The following is a 26,923-nucleotide window of genomic DNA, read 5'->3' as shown; positions in this document are numbered from 1 at the left end:
TGTGGCTTTGCAAGCAAGTTTGAGTTGGGAGTGTTTAAGAAGTTTCATTTCCCACAACAGCTTCACAGCTGTACGATACACACTCGCAGCATGAACCTCTCCTGAGTTCTTTGGGGTTGAACGAGGTTGCAAGTCTCATGGCAGTGAGTGGAGAACACAGCTCCAAGGGCAGTGGGCTGGTTGCCTTGGTTAGGTGTGGCTGAGATCTGTCCTCTCTGATTCATCAGGTCTCCTTCTATCTCCCGAGAGAAACTATAGATAACGACATGCCTGGATTATTCACCTTAAACTGGCCAAGCTGCTGAAATTCTGATCTCGTCAGTGAGAGCATGGAATTTAACAAGGATGATTTTAAAAGGTCAAGCAACAAATAGAAGAATCAAACACAGAGGTCCAAATTATTTAGGGGTGGGGCTGATTAGGCATTGACATTTCAGAGAGAAAAAATTAAGTGCCACACTAGGAAAAACCCTCTGCATGTGATCAGAGAAACTCTTTTTCATTGGCTCTTCTTCTAGTTCCAGTGCCAAGTTTTGTCTCAAACTTAGCCCTACACTTGCATCTGATCTGGATAGGGTTCCTGCATGGCTGTCATAAGGCTTCTTGGAACAGAGTGTGGCTTCCTTGGATTGGACTTGGCAAAATATAGTGAAAACCCAAACTGGGCAGCTGAGCACATAAGCACAGAATTAAATTCAGCAGGGAGCATGAGAGGGACTGAGGCATTTTCTTGCTTGCCATTAAAATAGTGGTGTGTATTTTTTGCCTCTGTAATATCATTTGAATACAAACATTATTTGGGCCAGGCTTTATGCCTGCTGGGCATAGTCCCATTTTAAGGCATGGTACTGGCTACAGCATTTGACAGGGGCAACGCAACTGCCCTGTAGGTGTCCTGTGGTTTGCTCAGGCAAGGCGAAACGCTCCCCATGGTAAATGTAGAGGTTCACAACCCATCTAGAAGAAGAAGAGTTTGGACTTGATATCCCACCTTTCACTCCCCTTAAGGAGTCTCAAAGTGGCTAACAATCTCCTTTCCCTTCCTCCCCCACAACAAACACTCTGTGAGGTGAGTGAGGCTGAGAGACTTCAGAGAAGCGTGACTAGCCCAAGGCCACCCAGCAGATGCATGTGGAGGAGCAGGGAAGCGAACCCGGTTCACCAGATTACGAGTCCACCATTCTTACCCACTACACCACACTGGCTCTCTCTATCTATTGGAGTTTTAAGCAGGAAGTGCCAGAAGAGCTGGCCTCAGGGATGTGCCAGTCAAGTGCTGCAGAAACATCACATTCTGATTCTTCCATGCATAAAATGCACGTTTTGTTTCAAAACAGCCTTCTTCTGCTTTCCATCCTGATTCAAAACCCATTTCTTCACACATGGGCACAAATAACTAGTGAAAGACTCAAAGATTCTTTTAGTGTCATGGGTGCAAATAACCTTGCACTAAGAAAAGGACAAATGGGTGGCGAATAACTGACAGGTGGCAGCAAACCATCAGAGCAAGGTTTAGGGTAGGGCTGGGGAAACCAGAGGTCCAGAAGCCTCATGCGGCCCTCCAAGCCTATCTGGCCTTTGGGACTGTCTCTGAGCTACACTGCTGCCAAGACCACAGATGTCACTGCCCATGTTCACTTGAACAGTAAAAAATGCTTCTTGCTTGCCTGGTTAGAGAATGAAGAGAACGGGGTGGTGTGAAATGAATGGAGACCTCTGACTTCTGTATGGCTAAAATGTAGATAGTTCATAGTTTTTACTGGTAAGGGAGCTAATGGCTTATCTGTAAGGACAGATTCACCCTACAGTCCAGATTTCATTTTTGTCCAGATGATGCTCCATACTGTGATTTCAGATGGCTCACCATGCAAGGCAACTGTTTTTCAGATCTGTGGATTCCTGGTTCTAGCCCCAGTACCTGCTGATACAAGACAGGTAGCTGAGCAGAAGATCTACTGCACCAGCAACATCTAAGCAGCATGTATAGAGTTTCATAGCTGGCCCTGTATCCAGCCAGCCATTTTTCTGGCTCATTCAAGGCCCCAATTCTGGGTATTGTTAGCTCAAGGGCATTTAGCAAGACAGGAACCCAGGATTCAGCAGGATTTGAAACGGGGACTCTTCCTTGGTAAGTATCCTGAGCTCTCTACCCACAGTGTACTGACTGATCCTGACCCCAACATGCAATGGGGCCTGCAATGGAATCCTGCTCTATAGATGAGACTCAGATCTATGCTGAGGTGCAACCTATATCTCAGTGGTTCAGCATCCTCTTCTGACAATATCTTATTGGAGTGGGACTGCACATGCAGCAGAATGAAGTGGTAAGAATGCTGGTAGAGTGGGCCATACCATTTCAGACTCCAGGTGGAACATTCCCTTATGCAAAAAAACAACAACCCAATGCCATCAAGGAAAGGGGTGCCTCCATAGCCCTGCCTCTTCCCTGCTCTGCTGGTGTCTATTTGCAGGGAGTTTTGTTTACAAGGGGTAGCATTAAAGAATGTCTCCCCTCACCTGCAGTCTGAAGTGGTACAGCCATTCTTCCACTTCAGTTATTTGATCCTGCAAGTTTTCTGAATCCATAACAGCCCAAGGCAGAACACAGCAGCAAATCACAGGGCTTGGCAGAGAGGGTGTGGGCAGTCAGCTAATTCATAAAGGGTTTGATTATCAGGCTTGCTATATTTTGGATGCGTGTGTCTGCCTCTTCCAACCAGCCAAAGTAAAATCTATCTAAAAGATTCCAAGGCTTGTCAGTTTCCAGATAGTTGAAATATGAGCAGTGACTAGGTCAATTGTGGAATAAATGAAAATGTAATATATGTGCCGTTGAATTTCTTTGTGAAAATGAGTCGCTCGCTCAGTTTTAGCCCGTTTAACATAATTGCCCAATTTAGTTCATTAGCCCTGTTTCTACCTAATTGAGGTGGAACGGTATGGAGCTTTCTGAAGCGATTTAGACGCTGCTCCCTGCCCCCTAATTTCAGCAGAATTAGTCCAAGTGCTTATTAAAATGAGACAGTGGTAACGTCATGTCCAGAAGGCACTTTCCTGCAGCATTTGTGGGGCCAATCACCACTCCTTAGCAAGGAGTCTGTGGCTTTAATCAGAGACCTTATGGACTGAGGCTAGTGAGCTACTTGGGGCTGCATCAGCTCAGGCCTTCAAGCCCCCTTCAATGAACAGGGCGGGTGTGAGTGTGACTAGATTCAGATTACATGCCTAGATTCAGGGAGAGTGAGTCTAGCCCAACCACTTTCTTGACATGCTAGTTTTCTAAATGCAGGGCTCCCCCCCCCATTTGGAAGCACCCCATCCACAGAGCCCCCACCTACAGTCTGAAATTGTACCATCCATTTCACAGGTTTACCTCATCAGCTGTTTCGAAACATTCAGACCTTGCACAGAACAATTTCCAATTGATGAATACATCCCGCTGCAACCCGCTTACAGCAAAGGGGAAATAAGGCAAAATCATTTGCTGCTGGGTGATTCACCCAGTTCTGTTAATTAAATGACTCATCCAATTCCCCTTGCTTTTATTGCCCCAATGGCTCATGCCTTGGACATGGGAGGTTAATACTAGCCCTAATCATCCAGAGGAAATAATAGATTTTGTAATGATGGCCGGCAACCTCGAGCAGCAGTTTTATGAAATGAAATGGTGTGCATGTGTATATGTTAGGAAGAGAGTGCTATTCAAAGGAACTCAAAAGACAGGAGAGCACAGACACACTGTCTTTTCAGTGGGAAATCTTTGTGGGGAGAAAGAAAAAGAGATTGTATCAATGACAAATTTTCCTGAAGACATCAAAGTGATCCTCCCACTTCTCTCCCCCACCTCCTTATCACATATGGGGCTGCTTCTCCACTTCAACTTCAGTCCAGGGGCAGCTCATTCTGGCCAGCAAGCAAGCTACCTTCTCGCTACTTGCTGTTTTGCAGAAAACTAGGTGACTGAAAGATGAATTGCCGAAAGGTCCCAGTGGTCAGAGGGGGCAGGTTGATACTGTCAAAGCAAGAAAGGGACATTCTCAGGAGCAGGGCCTGGTTGAGCTCTTCATCTCCACAAAGTCATGTTGGATGAAAGGCAGTGTTCAGAACTTGATATAGGCCACAGAATATGAAGGTAAGCCGACTTTGTTAAAAGTAGAATTCAAGACAATTTCAGCCCGCCTTCTCGCTCTCTCTTTTCCAGCCTTATGTGTCCAGCCTTAACTTGGGGGGGGGGGGACTGGAGATTTCAAAAGCGTTTATTGCACAGCCTGGATACATATTTTGCCTAGTGAAGAATTATATGGAACTGTAAGGGAATGGGTGCAAGTTCTACCTCGGCTGCACTGGAACCTGAAATACAAAGGGAGTGATGCTTCAGCAAAGAAAAATAGCTAATGCTATTCTAGACTGCATCAACGGAAGTTTAATGTCCAGATGAAGGGAAGAAATAGTCCCGCTCTACTTTGCCTTGGTCAGACGACACCTGGAATAATGTATCCAGTTCTGGGTGCCACAATTTAAGAAGGATATTGACAAGTATGAACGTGTGCAGAGGAATGCACCCAAGATGATCAATGGTCTGGAAAACAAAGCCTTATGAAGAATGGTTGAGGGAGTTATGTTAGCCATTTTCAAATATCTACAGGCCTGTTACATGGAGGATGGGCAAGCTTGTTTCTTCCTGCTCTAGAGGGTAGGACCAGAACCAATGCATTCAAGTCACAAGACAGTAGATTCCAACTAAACATCAAGAAGAAGTTTCTGACAGTAAGAGTTATTTGACAGTGGAATGGTCTCCCTTGGAAGGTGGCTGACTCTTATTCCTTGGAGGCTTTTAAGTGGAGGTTGGATGATCATCTGTCATGTATGCTTTAGTTGAGATTCCTGCAGCGCATCAGGACTCACCAAGTGGGTGGCTCAGTTCGGGGGCAGCTCGTGGGCCATTTAAATGACCCCCACCAGCTGCTTGTGGTCCATGGGACACAGGTTGCCCACCCCTGGACTAGATTATCCTTGGGGGTCCCTTCCAACTCCGCAATTCTATCATCCTAAGGTGTCAGGAAAGGGCTTTTACTCAGGGCCTGTAGGAGGCAACCTTCAGGCCCCTTATCTCCGGCATCAGTGGTACTCCAGACAAACAGACAGGTTTCCAAAGGTCAATGGTGCATTCTAGTTCTGGGTGCTGTCAGGTGCTCAATGGAGAGACACAAAGACCTTAAAGAAACCCTCTTTCTCTGAGGCTAATCTAAACAACTGACCTATTATGTAACAATACAGGCTCTGGCTGCATTCATTCGGGAGTTTATTCCATTTTCCGGATGTTTCCCTAACTGTTAATTTCTGAATTACACCTGAGCTTTCACACAACATAAAACCCGCTTCAGATAAACTAATGGAATGCTGTGCATATTTAGCGCTCATTTCTGTGTTATTTGTTTCCAGGAAAAAAAACTGCCCACAGCCTCCATAACCCCCAAAAATGGTGGCGTAAAGTGATAAATTTTGGGATGAAATATCAGCATCCAGTTATTTCCTGCTGCTTTCATGGGGGAACAGAAACACACATTTTTGGAAGGGGTGGGGGAGTAGCAATGTTGTCCAATGACATCTGTTGTTGTGTCACAATATGCCCATTGCTGTGAATGAAATTTAGCATGCCATGGCAGTATATTGATCAGAAAGCCGCAGTTCCATAATGTATCAGGTTAGTAAATAGGACAGATGAGCTAGCATTATAACAAACTACAGTGGTACCTCGGGTTACATACGCTTCAGGTTACAGACTCCGCTAACCCAGAAATAGTACCTTGGGTTAAGAACTTTGCTTCAGGATGAGAACAGAAATCGGGCTCCGGCGGTGCAGCAGGAGTGGGAGGCCCCATTAGCTAAAATGCTGCTTCAGGTTAAGTACAGCTTCAGGTTAAGAACGGACCTCCAGAACGAATTAAGTACTTAACCCGAGGTACCACTGTAACACAATATTCCCCACGTCTGAATGTACTCTGCCTTTTCTTATCCTGAATCCCACTGCATCTATCCTGTCCGATATTTGCCCTCTAACTTGTCTGTGACTGTATGTCCTGGTTCTGATTATCTTTCTCTGATACCTAATCTCCAGCTTGTACATGACCCAAGCCTCCTGTCACTGGACCCCAAACCAGAGGCTACAGTATCACCAGGTGAGGTGCCAAATCAGATTCCCAGCTCTGAGTCTGATGCTGGTTTTTCAGGGTCCTCTGAGCCCAAGGCTGAGAGGTGAGAGCCCAATGAATTAGACCCTCCAGCACCAGTGTTTGAAATGAATATTTTAGGCTGTCTTTTAAACCACTGATGTATCCTTTCCTCTAGTAAGTGGCATATAAACTTTGCTAAATAAATAAAATAAAAAATTAAGGGAAGGCAGTGTGGCGAAGAAGACCTTTTTCACCACACTGCTTCCCCTCTCTTCCGTAAATTCCTTTTGGGGGCTCCCTGTCCACTCCCACAGCCTGCACAAACTTCTTGCCCTTGCTTTCAATTCACCCACAGCCTTGCCCATCATTGTCTCACTGTCCTTATTTCCCCAAAACATCCCTTCCTGAAACCTTCTCTAGTCCAGTTCCACCACTGTGGCCATCCAATGTACTCTTGCTACCTGAAGCGACTCTGCCCATTCCACTTTGCTTCTCCTTATACATGAAATTCTCTCCAATCATACTTCTGTGCGACCACCTTCCTCACTGCCTTTCCTTTCCACAAAAGGTGAAAAAAATATTGTGATCATCCCTTATTACAATTTGTATAGCAATTTTTGAAATTTGAATTCAAAATATCAAATTTTAAAATTTATATTTTAAAAATTCCACATCCCAAATGGCTAAATCTCAAATCTAAAACCACCCGACGCCCGTAAGCAGGAATGTTTGCTAAAAATTGGAGAGAATGTTACTTTAATTGGAATGTTTTGCCCAAGAATATTGAGTCTGCTGGCAAAACTCCCCCTCTCTTAAATTTAATCACTGCAATGCGTTGCGCCAAGGCAAACCTCTCTCCTTCCTGGGCTCTGCACTCACAGCACGGTGCCACGCGATAGATAAGCATGTTGCATATCCCGTTTGCCTGGCTTTTAATTAAGCTGTCAGGCTGAAACAGAAATATCTCCTGGGAGGTGAGCAAGCGCTTCATGGCCATTTAATTTTTGTTTAGGATTTAAAACTCAAGCCTGTCCTGGTTGAAATTAACAAGAAGATTCCTGCTCACTGTCACTCTCAGTGATGAGATACTAATCACACGCCTTAATGAGAATGAAGAGTGTGGGGAGGCGGGAGGAAGAGAGAGAATCAAAGAGCTACATTTCACAGTATGATGTGGTTTCATTTCATTTCTTAGAGTTGTGAGGTTGTGGCAGGACTTGGCACCAAACTAGCAACACTCCGCTTGAAGATGTGTTCTGTGTTGAGCTTAATCTGGGGCAAATTTACCACTGAAACCCATTTTCAGTGATGGAGCTCAGCCTTGAAACCTGAGGGTTTTCATCAGGGTGACTGCTGCTTGGAGCATGTGTATAATTTAATATGATTCCAGGGCCCATGACTGCTCAACTTAGGAACACTGGTTTAATGCATTAATTGAAATGTGTGTAGTAGTAGTAGTAGTAGTAGTAGTAGTAATAATAATAATAATAATAATAATAATAATAATAATAATAATAATGACAACAATAATAATAGATGCATGTGTAGAGAGCAGCTCCTTTCCACTTAGGGAATCAGGGAGGATGGTCACATCTACATCATACATTTCTTCTTCTTCTTCTTTGGCAATCACTCGTAGCTGAGTAAGATTGTCTTCCATAAACACGGTTTTAACAATGAGTCCGTAAGTGACCATGGAGGCCAATTCTGGATCCACACATCCTACCACAGTGGGGACATTGGTTTCCATGCGGGATTTGATCACGGTGTGGATTTGCCAAGCGTGCCTTCCTCTTAGCACGTTTCTCCCTTGCGTCCTGAGTTCGAGTGTCTTCAAAGCCCATGACACCTTTGGTAAAGGCTGTTCTCCAACATTTAAAGTACTCTGACACCACTTAAACAGTCGTGGAGAATCCTGGGAACAGTAGTTGAGGGCACTGTAGGTCTGTGAAGTCAGCAGCTTTAAGAAACTACAATTCCCAAGATTTTGGGGAGAACTCACAACTGTTAAAGTGGTGTGAGAGTGATTTAGATGCGTGGTGGGGATGTGACCAGTGACTTGCAGGCAGACACCTCTGAAATGAAGCAATGTTCCTTCTTGGATGGCCAGGTGTGCTACGCTTTGTCCAGTCTAAGTCTGCCTTAAAGATAAAAAAAGGAAGTCTGAATCTATTGAAGCGGCATTTCAACAGTTAAAACCTGGGCAGCAGAATGAGCAGAATCACAGAAAGACATCTGATGATAGCCTCCCATGCGATGGCAAGATATATTGCATTTCAATTTAAATTGTTGCAACTACTTCTAAATTTGCATCTATACATATAAGCTTGGATGTGCAAATCTTATGCAGATCTGTATCCTCTGTTCTATTTTTTTGGGGGGGGGGTGGCAAAAAGGTTAAGTGGCCACCCTACCACCTTCCCTTGCTTTCCCTGCTAGTTATTATTAAAGCATCAAGCTTGCTGCAGTTTTGTTATCAGTGTCCTGCAGGTTACATGACGCATTGACAGGCTACAAATTGATGAGTCGACAAGTGGGAGTGAGGAGATCATACACCACAAGGACACAAATCATGACATGAGAAGTTTACTCCATTCTTCCCTGCAACTTCACTTCATGAGCACATGGGCTGAGGGATTCATCTGAGGAAAAAATGTCTGCCGAACACTAGAATTCTGGGAAAGATTATGTTACTCACAAATATGTGTTTAAAAGCCCTAATCTGTCTGTTTATTAAATGAAAAGCAGTCTCTGGGGAAGCCAGCAACCCGTTTACTGAGCATTCATCCTGATTTGTGTACAGGGAGGTGAGACAGCACCAGCTATTTATTGCCCATTTGTCCTGATTTGGTTGTGGGGAGGTTAGATTATGTGGCATTGAGCAAGTGTTATCCCACACTTTTCCATAGCATTTTTCATCACTTTCCTTATCACAAAAAGTCTGGTCTTTGGGGGAAGTAGACCTGTTGCACTCCCAAACAATGCAATTGTGCAACTGGAATTTGCCTGTAAGAGCTCATCCACACTTTTGTTTGCCCTGCAGCTTTCCTCTGAGAAAACACGTAGATTGGTGATGAATCAGAACAAATGGCAACTGGGTTTTCTGCAATTGTCATTTGTTCCAATTTAGTGCTAAATAGAGGGTTTTCCAAGGGAAAGCAGTGGTGCAAAGGCAAAACTGCTAGGACATGTGCCTGGGAAGCATGGGATAAGCAGAGGTGTAGATGTGCTCTTACAGGCAAATTCTGGTTGCATAATTGTAATTGTCTGGGGGTGAAAGAAATCTACTTCCTCAAAACACTGGACTTTTTGTGATAAGGAGAGTAACGGAAAATGACCAAATCCCACTCAAAAGTGTCCTATAACTGTGAATGAAGAATTATTGGGGGTGGGGAGGTGATATTTAACTTTTCCCCTACCACAATTTACTTAATTGCCTTATTTCTGATGGGTGAGAAGACTGTGGGGAGTGGAGAAGATTCCTTTTTTTAGGTATCACAAGGCCCAGAATTCTACTAGTGCATTCCTTTCCCCCTCTGTCTAGATCTTGGCAGCTCAAAGCCTGAGTTCTGATTGAATAACTGCATCTTTTTGTTTACATGGCCAATTAGGGCCAAATTAATGAAGCATCAAGTGGGAAGAACACAACTTGCTCTCTCGCTGTAGTAGCAGCTCAGTACGCCCAGACTGCATATTTCTTTGGATTTTAGCCCCATTAAAAGTCAGTGGGACTTGCTTCAAGTAAACATGCTTACGACTGAGATGTTAGTTGAGTGTCTATCTGAATTGGGCTCAGGTAAGTCACAAACTCCATGCCTCTTCTAGGCAGCCCCAATGTAGTCATGAAATGGCCACCTCTTAATATACACAGCCACAAAGCCCAACCAGGTGCCCTCCAGCAGAGGTTGATTTAGGGGAGTGTGGCTGCTTCAGTTGCACTGGGCGCAGAGCTGCAGGGAGGCATTATAATTATGATGTAGAATGGAAGGTGAGAGGCAGGGAATGCCAGATTTTGGTTTTGCATAGGGCACTGCTGAAATTTGAGACCCCAAGGTCCAGATCTTGCTGGATTACAACTCTGATCATCCCTGACCGTTAGTTGGAGCGTTGGCACAGTTTGGGGCTGAGCAGGGTTTTTTGGAGGTTAGTGGGTGGCCCTCCTTGAGCACACTCACCTCCTCTTCCCTGCCACTGTTACTACTCTCCATTCTCTTTCTCCCTCTCTGGGTGCAATCCGCACTACCTCTCAGATAAAGGGAGAGAGAACAAGGCATGCAGAAGTTATTGCTGCTCTCCCCACTCACTGCTTGCTCACGCAGAGAAGCCAGGTGAACAGGCAATAATACTGACAGGAGGAGGAGCAACAACAGGGAAAAAGGCTCCACGGATTGGCAGAGCCCTTGGCCCCATAATGGGGTTTGGTCCTCAGCAGCTGACCAATGATGCCAACCTCTGACACCAGCCCCAGTTTAAAGGCCAAGGCGGGGGAATCTCTGAAAGAGTCTGAACTCCCTGCTAGCTGCCTTTTGGAACTTCTGGTGTGAATTCAATACCTGACAGTTGGCAAAGAAGTGCCTGCAAATCCAATGCATCTGGCTTTGTGTGTTCTGCAGGCTTTTCATGCCTCCTTCCGATTAAATTCCCCGTTAATCTACTGAGCCATTATTATGTTCAGAAAAGAAAAGCAAAATTAAGGTGGTTTAAACAATGCAAACGAAAGGGGGGAGAGATCCCCCAGCCCTTGCAGGCAGGGAAGTGAGGCAAAATGCCTAGGGTGGTGCCGCAATGGCAAGCCATGACATATACTGCATTTAATTAATGCCTTTAAATAGGTGTGTATGGGAACTGTAGCTGGAGGATTCTGGAGCCCAGAACAGCTGGAATGAAATGGGAGAAGGAGAAGGAGAAGAAGGAGAAGGAGAAGGAGAAGGAGAAGGAGAAGGAGTCATCAAGAGAGATTCTCCCAGCTTAGATTTCCTTCCGAAAGCTCTCCTAAATCAGATTTTTGCTTTGTATTTTTACCCCCAACTATCTCAGTTATGGGTGCTGTTTGGTGATTTGGGGCTTTAGGACACAACCCTATATCTAAGAGGCCTCAGCTTTGAGGTAAAGACTTCCTGTATTGGGATTTCTGCTAGGGTGTGGTGGAAGCCTTGCTACACCAGCAAAACCTGAGATGCAACAGCATTGAAACAAGGCAGGAGGAACCCTCCACTGATGAAGATATGTCAGCACTGCAGGACAGCCAGAATGGAGCGGACTCATGGAAAGGTAGAAGAGAAGAGCAGCATAGTTATGTCACATGCCCTGTATTCCCCGGTTTATGGTGGAATTTGACAACAGCCCCAGAGGGAGAAAATATTAAGACAGCAGCCCTCTTGTTGACAGCTACCCAACCCAAGTCACCATGACAAAGCATTCATCATGGTGGAACTCAACATCCATTAATAGCAATATTAAACAATAGTAGTAATAATAACAACTATCATTATTAAATTTATATACTTCTTACATGCCAAAATGCCTTCTAAGCAGTTTACAAGCCTAATCACAGCACATCACCAAACCCCACAAAGTGAGACTCACAGGGCACATGGCTTATGGGACTTTGCCCTCAGGGTCTACACACAAAGGAGGAACTTTGATGGTGGGAAATAGAGAAGAAAGACCCATTTCTTCTCCCCCAACCCGTCCTCCATTTCAGGGTGGCCATTTGTTTCCCCCGCTATGATGAGATATATTGTATTTTTATGTGAATTCTAGAAATTATTTGTACGCCTCTATCTATACATATAAATTAGCATGTGCAGATTTCATTCAAATCTTCTCAACTTTTGGGGTACTGCATTTCTTCTTCTTCTTCTTTTGGTGATGTGCAAGTATCCCCCTGACTTTTGCATTGTCTTAATCTGACCCGGGGTGAATAAACTTGGGGCTTGGGGGATCAACTTTGTTTACTAGAAGTCCTTGGGAGTTCTGTCACCTAGAGCAGCCTTCCCCAACCTGGTGCCCTCCAGAAGTTTTGGATTGTAAGACCCATCATCCCTGACCATTGCCCATGCTGGGCTCTTGCGAGTTGGAGTTCAAAACACTGGGAGGGCACCAGGTGTGGAAAGGCTGACATAAATACAGATGCAAAATGAAATTAATTGGTTGATGGCGGATAAAATTAAGGCGCAAGGTGCCTCAGAACATACACACCATTCTGGAATCTGATTTCAGTCCCAGAACAAGTTCATTTTCCTTTCACATGAAGATCTACTCCTGGTTTTCCTCCAAGCTTCCTTTCTTCAGCTGTCTAATTTAGGGAGTAAAAACCTCCTTCATTGTCACAACTCTTAAACAAGTGGAAGTCAGAAACGTTTGTTGATGTACTGCGTATCACCCAGATCCTTAGATCAAGATCTACCTCCCCACACACCCCTCCCCCCGCCCCGGCATCCCTGGCAGCTCTCCTTTCCAGCATTCTGGACCAGCCTGTTCCGTTAGGGCAAATGAAGAGCTGCCCCATCAACCTCAGTCTGCCCACAGTCAGCCCTCACCTGCCTGCCTTTCTAATTAACAACCAGTCCAGGTGGATTGATCCTGCTTGTCAGCTTCCCCCTCTGCTTTAGTCTCAGTGTTGCCCTTTGAGAACTCAGCAAGGAGGAGAACAGGGGCAAAACCAGAATGAGTTGGTTCTGCCTGCCATTGGCTCTGGCTCTACCTGATGTTGAAGTCCCTGCCTTCTGCTGCACCAGTCTCAGTGAGCACCAACCCCCACTGCTCTGGAGTCTGGAAGGTCCCTGGAGTACCTGACCCCACTGCAGGCAATTAGGCATTGAGTTTATATAGGCTGCATAACTTACTTTGTTGTTTGAAAGATTTGCAAGCGGCTTTTTTTTTTAAGAGGTTGGTGGAACCGGTAGCCCTCCAGCTGTAGTTGGACTACCTCTCCCACCATCCCTGACTACTGACCATGATAGGTGGGGCAGATGAGACCTGGAGTGCAACAACATCTGAAGGGCAGCAAGCTCTCCATTCCGCTTGTTGAAAGTAACCTTATACTGAGTCAGACACAACGATTTATCTTGGCTACTCCTGTCAACAGGCCTTGCTACTCAAACCTCAGCAGTGGAACGGCTTGAAGGTGAAAGCTGTCCTCACCACACCACCCGCACTGAAGCATGCCAGGTGTTTTAATTCATTAAACTCTAAGGAAGTCCAGGACAAAACATGCATGGAAGAGTCTGCATCATTAGCAGCGAAAGAAGAGCTTCGCTCAGGGTGTTTTATCTCCCTGGCGAAACACTCTGAGACTGGGCTAATGAGGCAGTGACATGCCGACAGTGCGATGGGAAAGGTGACATGCAGAGAGCCAGGGAGATAAAACAGGTCAGCAGAAGACAGGGAAGGACCACAAGTTCATCTGACGCACACTCCCTGCCCAGAAGCAAGACCACCCACCCGCTACTGATCTCCCTTCACAGATTAAGCTGTATTGATAATCCAATTACCCAAAATGCCACAGGCACAGAGTGGGTGTATTGAAAAAAAGTTGTGGTGTTTGGAGAGAGAGAGAGAGAGAGAGAGAGAGAGAGAGAGAGAGAGAGAGATAGAGATATGGATGGATGGATTCCTCCCTCCAAGTTTTGAAAAAGTTTGGATGTCAAGGGCTATTCACCCAAGAAATGGCAAAACTTTCCATCCCTCTAGGCCAGGGACAGGGAACCTGATGCCCGACAGAGGTTGCCAGACTCTTATCCCCATCAACCTCAAACAGCATGGCCAATGGTCCAGGATGGTGGCCGTTGTAGTCCAATAATACCTGGAAGACCACAGGTTCTGCACCATGGCTCTAGACAGTGGTAGTCATTCAGGGTGCCTTCCCTGCAGGTTGCTTTCCCATCGAGGCTTATTTCTTGGTGGTCAAACAGTCAGTTATTTATTAGATTTATTGAAATTAGTATCTCTAAATGCATTTTGTATTTCTATATGCATTGAATTGTGGTAGCCTGCTGCTCTAAGCAGTAAAGATTTGGCTGGCCCTCCACAGTGAATCTAGCCCCGCCCTTAGGAAACAAAATAGAGCATTACAAAGAGCAGAGTGGATCAGCCTCTCTCTCTAAATTCAGCCTACTCTGTTGGTCTTGGAAACCTGCCTGGAAGGAAGGGGCGGGGGGAGAGACAACCCCAAACATTTCTACCATGTAAGCTGAGGCCGCAAACCTGGTAACATCCACTGGATTGAGGTGTCATGGTATAAAACTTAATCTACCAACAAGAAACGTAGTCTACCATAAAAGCAACAGCGCCGGTGGCAGATATACAAAACCACGGGCGCCCCGTGGGATGATTTAATGTTCTACAAACAGGGAAGCGGCAAGCCTGTGCTCTGCCACAATGCGCGGGGTGACAAGGGCCATGATTACACTGCAGCCAGCCAGGCGGAGAAACACACAAAATGCACGTCCAACTGCAACAAGCAAGGCCCCTTGTTTTCTAAAGAGCTAAATGCAGTTCTTGGAACTAATACGAGGAGGTTGTGTTTCTGATGTGGGGGCTATGAGGACGCAGGAAGGAAAACCAGCACTAGGCTGGATTCGCTGAACCCAGTGCAAAATTGTACCGTGATGACTACCCAATATCTCAACCAATATTTCCATGTTTCTCAATATACTTTCTTAAGGCCAGAACATTATTTCCTTAAAGTGGGGAACGTTTTTCAGTGCAAGGGCCTCACTCTTTTGTAAACAGCCTTCTGGGGGTGTATGTGTGCATGCCAGTGGTGGGTGGAGCCAAGGGCCACATTCACACCATTCATTTAAAGCACAGATACCACTTTAAGCAGCCATGGCTTCCCCCAAAATGTTCTGGGAGCTGTAGCTTGTTAAGGGTTATGAGAGTTGTTAGGAGACACAAACCCCTTTCCCCCTCCAATCCCTTGTCATAGGAAACTCTGGGAATTGTAGCTCTGTGGGGGGGGGGGAATAGAGGGTCTCCTGAGCTCCTTGGGGGAAACAATAGAAAATGTGTACTGCTTCTGCACAAGGAGTTACACAGAATTTCCCATTCATGACATATTTACTTCCACTTGGTAAAGCTAGGGCAGGGTGTGAATTTTTATTAAGACTAGTAAATTATTGCTATTATTGTTATCACTACTATGTTCTGGTAAAAAGCCCTCCCAGGGAAGCTTGCATAAGAATGTAACAGGAATACATAGGAAGAGTCTGCCTAATGGTCCATTCAGCTCAATATTGTCTACACTGATTGGCAGCAGTTTCCCAGGGCTTCAGGCAGGGAGCATTCCCAGCCCAACTTGGAGATGCCAGGGATTGATCAAACCTGGGACCTTCTGCATGCAAAGCAAATGCTCTACCACTGAGCTACAATCCTTAGGTATCATCAGACTATAAAAATACAATATCAGTAACGTGCTATCACTTAGGACAGTAGTTAGAAAGATCTCAAAGTCCACCACCAAACAGTCCACAAAATTTCTGTAAGGGTGGTCATGCTAGCCTGCTTCAACAAAAATAAGACTCCTTAAAGGTAAATGCTACAATCCTGCACATTGCGAGCTTTTTTGCGGAGAAGGCCTTGTTGCTCCGCCATGACCTCCCTGCCAATTTGGATACAATAAAGGAACTGGAGGCCCCTCGACTGTCCTCGGGTCCAGTATTGGACCACTTCGACCGGATATCCCCAGCTGATGTGGACAGACTCCTCCGAGCTGGAAAGCCCACCACCCGTGCCCGTCTTGGCTGATTAGAGCGTGTCCAGACGAGGTGCGGGCCCTCCTGGGGGATATCATCAATTTGTCCCTTGGCACGGGGACATTCCCAGGGGAACTGAAGGAGGCAGTGGTGCGCCCGCTCTTAAAGAAAACATCATTAGATCCTTTAGATCTATCCAATTACCGCCCGGTTTCAAATCTTCCGTTCCTGGGTAAGGTGATTGAGAGAGCGGTTGCTGAACAGCTTGGTGGGTTTCTGGATGAAACTTCGGCTCTGGATCCATTCCAGTCTGGCTTCCGCACTGGTCATGGGACCGAGACAGCTCTGGTTGCCCTAACAGATGATCTTCGTAGACAGCTGGATCGAGGTGGGTCGGGGCTGCTGATTCTTCTAGATCTGTCAGCAGCTTTCGACATGGTCGATCACGAACTTCTGGACCACCGCCTTGCCGACGTGGGGATCCAGGGCACAGTCCTTCAATGGCTGCGCTCGTTTCTCTCTGGTCGGGGACAGAGGATGGCGCTTGGGGGGGAATTGTCATCGCGACACTCCTTGGTGTGTGGAGTACCTCAGGGTGCGATACTCTCCCCGATGCTTTTCAACATCTTTATGCGCCCCCTCGCCCAGCTTGTTCGGAGTTTTGGGCTGGGTTGCCATCAGTATGCCGATGACACCCAACTCTATCTGTTGATGGATGGCCATCCTGACTCGGCCCCAGACACACTGACCAGATGTTTGGAAGCTGTGGCTGGATGGTTACGTGGGAGCCGGTTGAAGCTAAATCCTTCGAAGACAGAGGTCCTGTGGCTGGGACGGGACGATATGGGATGGGGGGGCAACTCCCATCTCTTGCGGGGGCGCAATTAGTGCCAGCACAATCCGTTAAGAGTTTGGGTGTAATCTTCGACACCTCCCTTTCCATGGAGGCGCAGATTGCAGCTATAACAAAGGCGGCATTTTTCCATCTCCGCCAAGCTAAGCAGTTGGCTCCTTACCTCTCTCGCCCTGACCTAGCCACTGTGATCCACGCGACGGTCACCTCCAGACTGGATTATTGTAACTCGCTCTATGTGGGGCTGCCCTTGAGACTGACCCAGAAACTCCAGCGGGTGCAGAATGCTGCAGCGAGCCTCCTTACAAGGTCTTCGCTACGAGATCACATTCACCCGGTGCTATACCAGCTGCACTGGCTCCCGGTGGAGTACAGGATCAGGTTTAAGGTGCTGGTTTTAACCTTTAAAGCCCTATACGGCCTAGGACCCTCGTACCTACGGGACCGCCTCTCCTGGTATGCCCCACAGAGAAACTTACGGTCTTCAAATAAAAACATCTTGAAGGTCCCAGGCCACAGAGAAGTTAGGCTGGCCTCAACTAGAGCCAGGGCTTTTTCGGCTGTGGCTCCGATCTGGTGGAACACTCTGTCACAAGAGACCAGGGCCCTGCGGGACTTGACATCTTTCCGCAGGGCCTGCAAGACAGAGCTGTTCCACCAGGCCTTTGGCCAGGGCACAGCCTGACTCCCTCCCTCGGCAATCTTCGCGGAGCTCTGGCCCAATGGTTGCCAGTGGCTTGAATTAATTAATTTTATAATGAATGATTTTAGAGTGTTGTTTATGCTGTACTTTTGTACTGTTTTATTGTTGTTAGCCGCCCTGAGCCCGGCTTCGGCTGGGGAGGGCGGGATATAAATAAAACATATTATTATTATTATTATTATTGCCTGGGAGCAAATGCCACTGATCTCGGGAGCTTACTTCTGAGCAGACATACATAGGATTGCGCTGTAACAAATTTATTTTTGCATAATATTTTTTTGTGGACAATATCTGACCACATGTATTGCCCACTTACTACATCTGATTACATGGATTGCGGTCCACAAATGTGGATGCCATAATAAACTGCAGTCCATAAAATATCTCTGTGTGGCCATCTTTTACCCAGAGGATGAGACTGAATGAAAGGAGAACTTATTTATGATGAGGAGAGCTGCTGTGGTTTATATGAAATAGAAACTGCATTTATGAGCGAAATACCAATATTGATGTTTCCAGAGACATTTCTAAAGTGCGAGAGATTAACGCCTTCTAGATCAATAGGAATATATGCAGCGTCGGGGCTTTGCTCTGTCGAGTTGTGGTGTGTGGATTTGAAAGCAAACAGGAAAGGTGGCCAGACATATTTGCCCTCGTTTCTCCCACCTCCCACTTCCAGAATAGTTAAAGAGCTTAGCCATGTTGCCCCTGCAAAGCATAACCCCAGCCACATTCTCTCTCATCATCTACACAGACAAAGCTCTATAGCAGACACATTTGTGGAATAGGCTGCATATCCACCATACTTTTAAAGCACAGCCTCAAAGAATCCAAGGAATTGTAGTTTTTTAAGTGTGCTGGGAATTATAGGTTTGTGGTGGGAGTGCTGTGCTTTACATGTATGGCTTGTACACAACCACAGATGGAGAAGGGTCCTTGTATGTGGGCGGAGAAAAGCAGGCTTCCTAATAACAGAAAGCAGGACAATTAATATGTAATGTAATGTAAAAGCTATACAAAAATCACAATATACTGTTATCAAATACAGTGGTGCCCCGCAAGACGAATGCCTCGCAAGACAAAAAACTTGCTAGACGAAAGGTTTTTTCATTCGCGATTTGCCTCGCAAGACGAATTCCCCTATGGGCTTGCTTCGCAAGACGAAAACGTCTTGCGACTTTGTTAAACCGTTTAAACCGTGCTTCGCAAGAAGAAAAATTCGTTAGACGGCAAAAATTGCGGAACGAATTAATTTCGTCTTGCGGGGCACCACTGTACAGTTCATTTGTAGGGGGGAGGGGGCCCAAAACCTTGTACTCATTCATAGTTGATTAGCCCTCACAATACCACATCAAGGCTGGTAACATGAGCTGGACATCAGATCTGCTTTGTATGCTCTGTAGTTTTCCACGATTAATTCTTTCTCAAAAACCATGTCAGGCTATTAATGAGCTGTGTTCCAAATCTGCTTTTGATATTCCATACGTCTACTTTCCTGTGGCTCCACTTCAACATAGAATACTTTGTTATATTAATTAGTCTCCTATTTATTGCCAGCTAGCTCCCTGCTTTGTTAATTCTGGTTTATAGCCTAGGGAACCCTATTTTTCGCTACCGTTATTTCCTTTCAAAGGAAAGGGAATGCCTCACCTCAGAAGTCTGTCAAGGAAAACAGGATGTGGATCAAGCAGATTAAGGATGAAGACAAACAGACATGGCTCGAGTGGTGCACTCATTGTGGTTCCATGCTCACCCTTTACGGACAGATGTGCAAATTTCCAAACTGAATCAAACTGTTTCCCCCAGATTCTAGGAAAAACTAGCTGCACAGTGTGCCTATTGGTTGGCCCTTGTGGCAATCACAAATCCAACCCACCCACCCAACAAAACAATGTTCTTAAGGGCTCGTCCACGCTTTACTTGCCCCATGCCTAGAAAGCCCAGGGCCAAGTGGTTTTCTGTTCATCGCACTACTTTCTCAGGGAAAACCCACTCTTTACTGCTGAATTGGGTCAAACATCAGTCTGCATGACAACTGATGCTCTGATTCAGTGGTAAAGAGCAGGTTTTCCGGGGGGGAAGTGGTGGGGCAAACGGACGTGTGGATGAGCCTAATTCACCCACCCCAATGGACTGGCTTTTTTTTTTTTAATGAATGTTCAAGTGGGTGAACATTCCAATGCCAATTTAAACAAGGCTCATGCTTCGGGTAATGAGCTCTGCTAACCTGTAAATAGAAGCTCCTGGTTGCGAACTTTGCCCCAGGATGCGAGTGGAAGTTGCACAGTGCTGGCGCAGCAGCAGCGGGAGGCCCCATTAGCAAAAGTGCGCCTCATGTTAAGAACGGTTTAAGGTTAAGAACAGGCCTCCGGAATGAATTCAGTTCATAACCAGAGGTACCACTGTATGTGAAACAGCCACAGAAGTCAGAGCCAAGCAGAGCTTGCCCCACAGCCAAAAAACCTGCAGCAGTTCTTGGGGGGAAGTACATTTGTCTTTATCCTAAGGCAGATAAGAACTCGCAATCAGCAGGGAAATCAAGGAAACATAAAGCACAAACCAATTCCTACAACCTCACTGAGGGAAATTCCCCCCTAGTAGATATGAGTACATTTGTTATACTTTACAGCAGGGTATGGGGGGAAGGCAACATTTTTTGCCATCCTTGGCCAACCCTCCAGGAGACAGTATGCCAGCGGTGGGTGTGCCCACTCACACTGCTGGGTGCACACACAATGGACACTGGCACAAACCTCTTTAGCACTTAATGCATTTTTAATTTTATTTTATTTTTTGCTGCCACAAGCAAAATCGGTGAGGTCTTAGGTGGGTAGGGGTTTAGGAAAAACTGCTACAAAGACCAGATTGAGCACTCAAAGTGGTGGGTTTTTTCAGGGGGTACTCAAGGGTACCAGCGCCTCTTTTTGTTGTTAAAAAGTGTGGGACTTACTGTAACAACTTCATGGTGAGTACCGGCACCTATTTTTCGGGGGGGGGGGAAGCACTGGTTACCCCTTGCTCTAGATTTAAATGCCTGGCCTTGAGGGGAACAGAGAAGGGCCTATTCACCCCTAAGACTGTTGCATTCTCAAATAAATCAATAAATTGTGTGCTTACTTGGTAATAGCACTTTACAGATGTTCAGAGACATTTTCCCCTTTATTATTTGCAGAATAAAATTTGCAGATGACACCAAACTGGGAGGGGTGGCTAACACCCCAGAGGACAGGATCACACTTCAAAACGACCTTGACAGATTAGAGAACTGGGCCAAAACAAACAAGATGAATTTTAACAGGGAGAAATGTAAAGTATTGCACTTGGGCAAAAAAAATGAGAGGCACAAATACAAGATGGGGGACACCTGGCTTGAGAGCAGTACATGTGAAAAGGATCTAGGAGTCTTGGTTGACCACAAACTTGACATGAGCCAACAGTGTGACGCGGCAGCTAAAAAGCCAATGCAATTCTGGGCCTCATCAATAGGAGTATAGCATCTAGATCAAGGGAAGTAATAGTGCCACTGTATTCTGCTCTGGTCAGACCTCACCTGGAGTACTGTGTTCAGTTCTGGGCACCACAATTCAAGAAGGACACTGACAAACTGGAACGTGTCCAGAGGAGGGCAACCAGAATGGTCAAAGGCCTGGAAACGATGCCTTATGAGGAATGGCTAAGGGAGCTGGACATGTTTAGCCTGGAGAAGAGGAGGTTAAGGGGTGATATGATAGCCATGTTCAAATATATAAAAGGATGTCACATAGAGGAGGGAGAAAGGTTGTTTTCTGCTGCTCCAGAGAAGCGGACACGGAGCAATGGATCCAAACTACAAGAAAGAAGATTCCACCTAAACATTAGGAAGAACTTCCTGACAGTAAGAGCTGTTCGACAGTGGAATTTGCTGCCAAGGAGTGTGGTGGAGTCTCCTACTTTGGAGGTCTTTAAGCAGAGGTTTGACAACCATATGTCAGGAGTGCTCTGATGGTGTTTCCTGCTTGGCAGGGGGTTGGACTCGATGGCCCTTGTGGTCTCTTCCAACTCTAGGATTCTATGATTCTATGATTATTTCCCAGGATCCAGTGTTGGGGCATTGCATTGGAAATAACTTCTACAAGTAAGCTATTGCAAGAACTGGCTCAGATCCAGCCCTCTGGGGACAACTGTTCTCCAAGACTTGCTAGGGATGCTTTTTCACTTAAGCCTGGATGTGAAGGGGCTGATCTTGCTTAATGGAGATAGACAAATACAGTTGGACATAACTCAGGAGTGGAGCATCTGCTTTGAATGGAGGGCTACTGTCTGTACTGAATTAGATGGATCACTGTTCTGACTTGGTGCTAGAAAGCCCCACCAACCCCAGTCTACATTCCCATATCCCTGCTTACCACCATCCCAAGGAGTGGAGCTGCCTGCCAGCGTCAGCCTCCTTATTCTCAGTGTTGCTGTTTCAGAACACAGCATGGGATGGGGACTGAACTAGAACCAGTTGGCTTCCACCTGTCATTACTCTGGCTCCACCTACTGTTGACCTCCCTACCTTACACCCTACTATACCCAATAGGTACCAGCAACTACTACAATGCACACTGGGGTTTCCCCATTTCCTGCCGTTTGTAATTTGTTTGTACAAGGCACTTATTTGTATTCATGTTTGATAGCAGCACCTATCCCTTTTCTTTCTTCCATCCTCTCTCCACCCAGTCTCCAACTGTGTCCTCCTCTGTAAAAATGCAGTTAGTAAACTCAGTGATATAAACAGAAAGACAGTGTGTAGATTTGGGAGGTGGGCTAGATAGGGTTTTTTTTTTATCTTGTCTTGCTTTATGATTCTGCATTTGAGGGCTTGAGCCCCGGCATTGGGGTGGGTGAGTGGGTGGGGAGAAGGATTACAGCCTTGGTGAGATCCCTGATCAAATTAAGCCCTCTGGAGAAAGGCATCCTGATTCACAAAGAATCGAGAAGGAATGAAGATCAACATTTTCTCTTCTGGCTTTCCCCGAACTGACACCACAAGGGAGGGAGGGAAGGAGTGGGGAAGAAGAAAAAGAGGAGGAGGAGCTGAATTCATTTTCTTATGTCTCAGAGATGGGCCTGTGGGTAAGACTGACAGCTTTAATCTTCTCTTTTCTCTTCACTGCCTTCGTTTTCTTGCCCTCTTTTTCACTGGGGATAAAATAGGATTAGAAGTTGCTGTGAAATCTCGCAAAAAAAGGGAAGAAAAGGGCTGTTGGCGGGATGGACCAGGAAAGCACAAGCAAGCTTCACATTGTTGATTGCAACAACATCTGCAGAATGGATAATGTGGGTGAGGGTGGTTGGCTCCCTAATATTCAGGTTTCTCTAGTGGGGAGGGAGGGGTTCGCTACCACCCTACTACTGTGCCAAGTAGGGTGAAAGCAGATCCACTAGACTAGTCAGGATGCTTGGCATTTCTGTGCATGTTTAATTGTTTCCAACCTAGCAGTACAGTGCCTGGGTTAAGTTTAAACCCTGGACTGAACTGATGGGGAAAACCCACTCTGTAGATGGTTAGGTACAGTATTTCACTTCTTCAAATGGCCTGACAAGGATCCGCACTCCACAAAGGTTCACCGCCACACCATACTTGTAAAGCACTTGAACAACCCAAATAATCCTGGGAACTGTAGTTTGTTAAGAGTGCTGGGAATTGTAGCTCTGTGAGGGGTCTCATCTGCATTTTATTAAGTGTCTCCAGGGCTCCATCCAAGTCACTGTCCATAACCTCCAAAGCCCTATACAGCTTGAACTCTTTTTTCTTCCCTTTCTCCAGTTGCAGCCTTGGAAATTGATTATGTATTCCCTACTATAATGGTATTTATATATTTGTTTTGATTTTTCATGTTGTAGATGTATTGTGTTATGGAGTACATAGGTGTTGTATATTATAATCCACTCTAGGTCTTCTGACAAAGGATGATAGACATACATAATCACAATCTCCCCAGCTCACCCCCACAACTGTGGCATCCTGCCATTTTAAACAATAAGCACCTATCTGGCTCTCAGTCTACATGGATAGATAGATAGATAGATAGGCAGGCAGGCAGATAAGCATCAATTTGATGGGTGGGAGAGGAGTACTTTTGGCAGGAAGGAAGGGGTCCCTCTTCTCATCCTCTACATTCCAGCTGTGCCTTCCTTGCCCCCATGCTCAGAATTTTTCCTCTCCTGCTCCCATGAGCAGCTCACATCCTGCATCCTGCATTGAGGAGGATGCGCCTGTTAGCACCAAGGGCAGTGAATTATGTCACCACATAAGGTGACTGAGCAGGAGGGAAATGGCAGCAACAGCACCTCTAGCAGGGACACCATTGGGGCATAATCAGCAACTGATTCATAGGAAGGGTAGGCTAAGGAGAGGAGGAGGGCAGTGTCAGTCAGTCCAACTGCTGCAGACGCTACTACTTTCCTACACTTTGCTTGCTTGCTTGCTTGCTTGCTTGCTTGCTTGCTTGCTTGCTTATTTGTTTCTCTATTTGGAGGTAAGTTTTTTTATCCAGATCTTCAGCCAAAAAAAAAGAAAAGGCTGCCAGATATATTTTTGCAAATATTTTTGCAAATCCACACCATGTGTTGAAAGCAGTCTTATTCACATTAGCACTCATGGAGAATCCTAGGAATTGTTATTTGTTAAAGGTGCTGGGAATGGTAGGTCTGTGAGTTCAGCACCCTTAACAAAGTACAGTTCCCAGGATTCTTGGGGGATGGGAAGCCATGCCTATTAAAGTGGTATAAAAGTGAATCGTAGAATTGTAGATTTGGAAGGGATCCCAAGGGTCATTTAGTTCAACCCCCTGCAATGCAGGTATGTCAACTAACGCATCCATGACAGATGGCCATCCAATCTCTGCGTAATAAAGGCTTTCAATATGTGGTATAGATGTGATCTATTATGCAATATATATTGCATCACTGAATTCAAAATGTGTTCTGCCAGCCCTGCTGCATTTGGAGCAACACTTGCTCATTTTGCTGAGTGCGGTCATCGACGTCTGTCTCAAAGCCCTACCCTGAAGGCACCACGGCTACCTAGACCATTTTCATCAGTGATGCCCTGAATGGCTTCTGGTCTCTGGCACACCCATCTCCTAAGCCCTGAAGTTCTTCCCTTCTCCCTATTGACCTTGCTACTTGATCCAGGGTGAAATCTAAAGCCACAAAACCCAGGATAGAGACTGTTAACATGTTCACTCATGCCAGGCACATCCACATCCAATATATGGTAAAAGCAAACTCATTACAATGCTTCATAATAACTACCATGCTTGAAGGTTTGTGCTGCGTTGTGCTTGTAGATTTATATCTTTCTTATGTTAGGGTGTTTGTAAATTCTTAATCCAGCAATCTTCTATTTTGCTTAGCTTGCTGGTACAGGAGTTGGCATCCTGGAAGGTCTTGCTTGGGAAAATATTGCTTAGGTTTTGAAAAGCTGCCCTGAAGTTGCTGGCAAAGGAGGAGCTAAAGTATTTCAAGGAGCTTGGATTTGCTACATAGGCGCTCAGGCTTTTGAAAGCTTACCTTAATTAATTAATGACCTAGCTTAGAAAACTTTTGTGAACATGAAAGAAATTGAAAGGAACATCTCCATCTATGGGATCAGATCCTAAAGTGGAAAGGAAGGACAGTGGATTTTGTGTAAATAGGTAACTTTAATATGCAAGATGGCAAAGAGCAATTTCTCACTTGCAGGATAGCCCCTGCGTTCTACCAAGTTTGCTTTATCCGGCTCCTGAAAATTAATGCAGAATTAGAGCCTTTCTCAATGAAGTCTTTCTAAATGATCAGTGTATAGGTCAAGAAATATGTAGCTGCTGCTCCTTTGTGATGTGAGCTGCATGCATCTTCGCATACTTTTGCTTCAAGGATACTGCAAGGATTCCTTAGCCCTCAAAAGGAAACATATTGTTCTGAGGAGAATTCAATTATTTCTCTAACTAGTGGGGACATTGCAACATGGGATGCTGTGTTGAATACTGGGGTTTGCACACATGTCACAGGCACCTATTGAACAGTGCCTGTGGAATCACCAGTGACATAACTCTCCATACCTTTTGCCAGTGATTGGCTTGAAAAGAAGTGGGTCTGAAGCTGACTAGAGCCCTATTCCCACTTTACTCATGTGTGGGGTATTAGTGTGCATACTTTGAAGTAGGACCACACTTTTAGACCCACCCTTGACACCATGTATTCTCCTGCTACAACCATGTGTTATGTGCAGTTGTCTGTAGAGAACCCTGAGGGCGCAATCTCCTGTTGACATTTAGGAGCTCTGCATGATGGGGACATCCAGTTTTGGAGGAATCCAGGTTGTATGGAGCCCCCCTACATGAACAATTGCACACAACATGTGCTGCTGCAGAGAGAAGATACACTAGGGGCAGGACGAAAACTGCAGCCCAGCTCCAAGGTAAACATGGCAATGCTCTACATGTGAATAATGTGAGAACAGGGCTTTTGTCTCAAGACAAAGTGTGGAGAAGCTCCTTGACAGCTTCAATGCCAACAGTCTGAAACAGGATTAGTAACTTGGAGACCTCTAGATGTTGGTAGACTACAACTCACATCATCCTTGATCATTGGTTATGCTGGCAAGAGTTGATGGGGATTGCAGGGCATGACTCTGGTCTAAGGCCTGATCTACACACACAACAGAATGAGGCTCTAACTGCTTAAAATAAGCATACTAAGGCTCAAGCTTACCTAGAAGTTGTACTCCTGAAATTAAGATCTATAGAGGCTGCACAGTAGCGGCACAGGGCACTCAGTACATTCTTAGACACACTCTTGACATATGTGTTCCTGAGCTAAACAGGTTCTGGTGCTATACATCACTGAAACTCAAAATATTACCTCATACATTTCCCCCCTCACCAAAAAACAAAATTTAAAAAATCATTTGATCATCCTCTCTTCTCCCCAAACATGGTGAGGAGAGATTAATATTCCAATTAGAAATGCAATATCAATGGAGGAGATTCACATATAGATGTGGAAGTGGAAGTTTTCAGCAGTGTGGACTGACTAGCACCTGCCTACAAGCCTCTAACATGCCCTAACAAAGGACCTTTCAGTTTTCATCCAGATCAGATGGGTTCAGACCATTCACCCACAGGACAGTTCCTGGCATTTCAAAATTGATCGCCTGCTGTTTGCAGACAAATTAGAAGGGTAATCGACGGACAAAAGGAATGCCAATGAGCTCAGCATAAACACTCAGCTCTTTTCAGGCCTGGATAGATCTGTTCACAACCCATTTCTGCTGAAATATTTTTAAGCCAAGGTGGTTCCATTCACTTCAATGGAACACTGGTGTTTTAAAGATCAAGAGTTTTGGCTCAACTGGGTTGTGGACGGGCTGGATGGGTGTTAATCAGGACGAGCAAAAGATGTTTTGGTGCCTGTCAAATGGCCCCACCCATACAGAGGATAATTTTTCCTTTGCAAGCCTCCAAGTTCTATTATCCTCGTTTTCAGC

General features: G+C 45.6%; 1 protein-coding gene and 1 long non-coding RNA gene across 6 annotated transcripts in view; both read right to left on the bottom strand.

Annotated features, from left to right (window-relative positions):
* Window positions 1–26,923, bottom strand: part of LOC308571108 (acid-sensing ion channel 2) — a 403,467-nt gene that overhangs the window by 229,942 nt on the left and 146,602 nt on the right. The gene's annotated exons all lie outside the window — the stretch shown is intronic.
* Window positions 493–25,400, bottom strand: LOC308571419. The gene is made up of 3 exons (XR_014001409.1): window positions 25,132–25,400; window positions 24,530–24,596; window positions 493–506 (listed from the first exon to the last, which is right to left on the bottom strand). It is a non-coding gene; the product is annotated as an uncharacterized lncRNA (long non-coding RNA).

The sequence above is a fragment of the Podarcis bocagei genome, assembly GCF_964188305.1.
Source record: "Podarcis bocagei genome assembly, chromosome: 13".
Classification (NCBI taxonomy): domain Eukaryota; kingdom Metazoa; phylum Chordata; class Lepidosauria; order Squamata; family Lacertidae; genus Podarcis; species Podarcis bocagei.
This window is presented reverse-complemented; position numbering and strand designations above follow the sequence as displayed.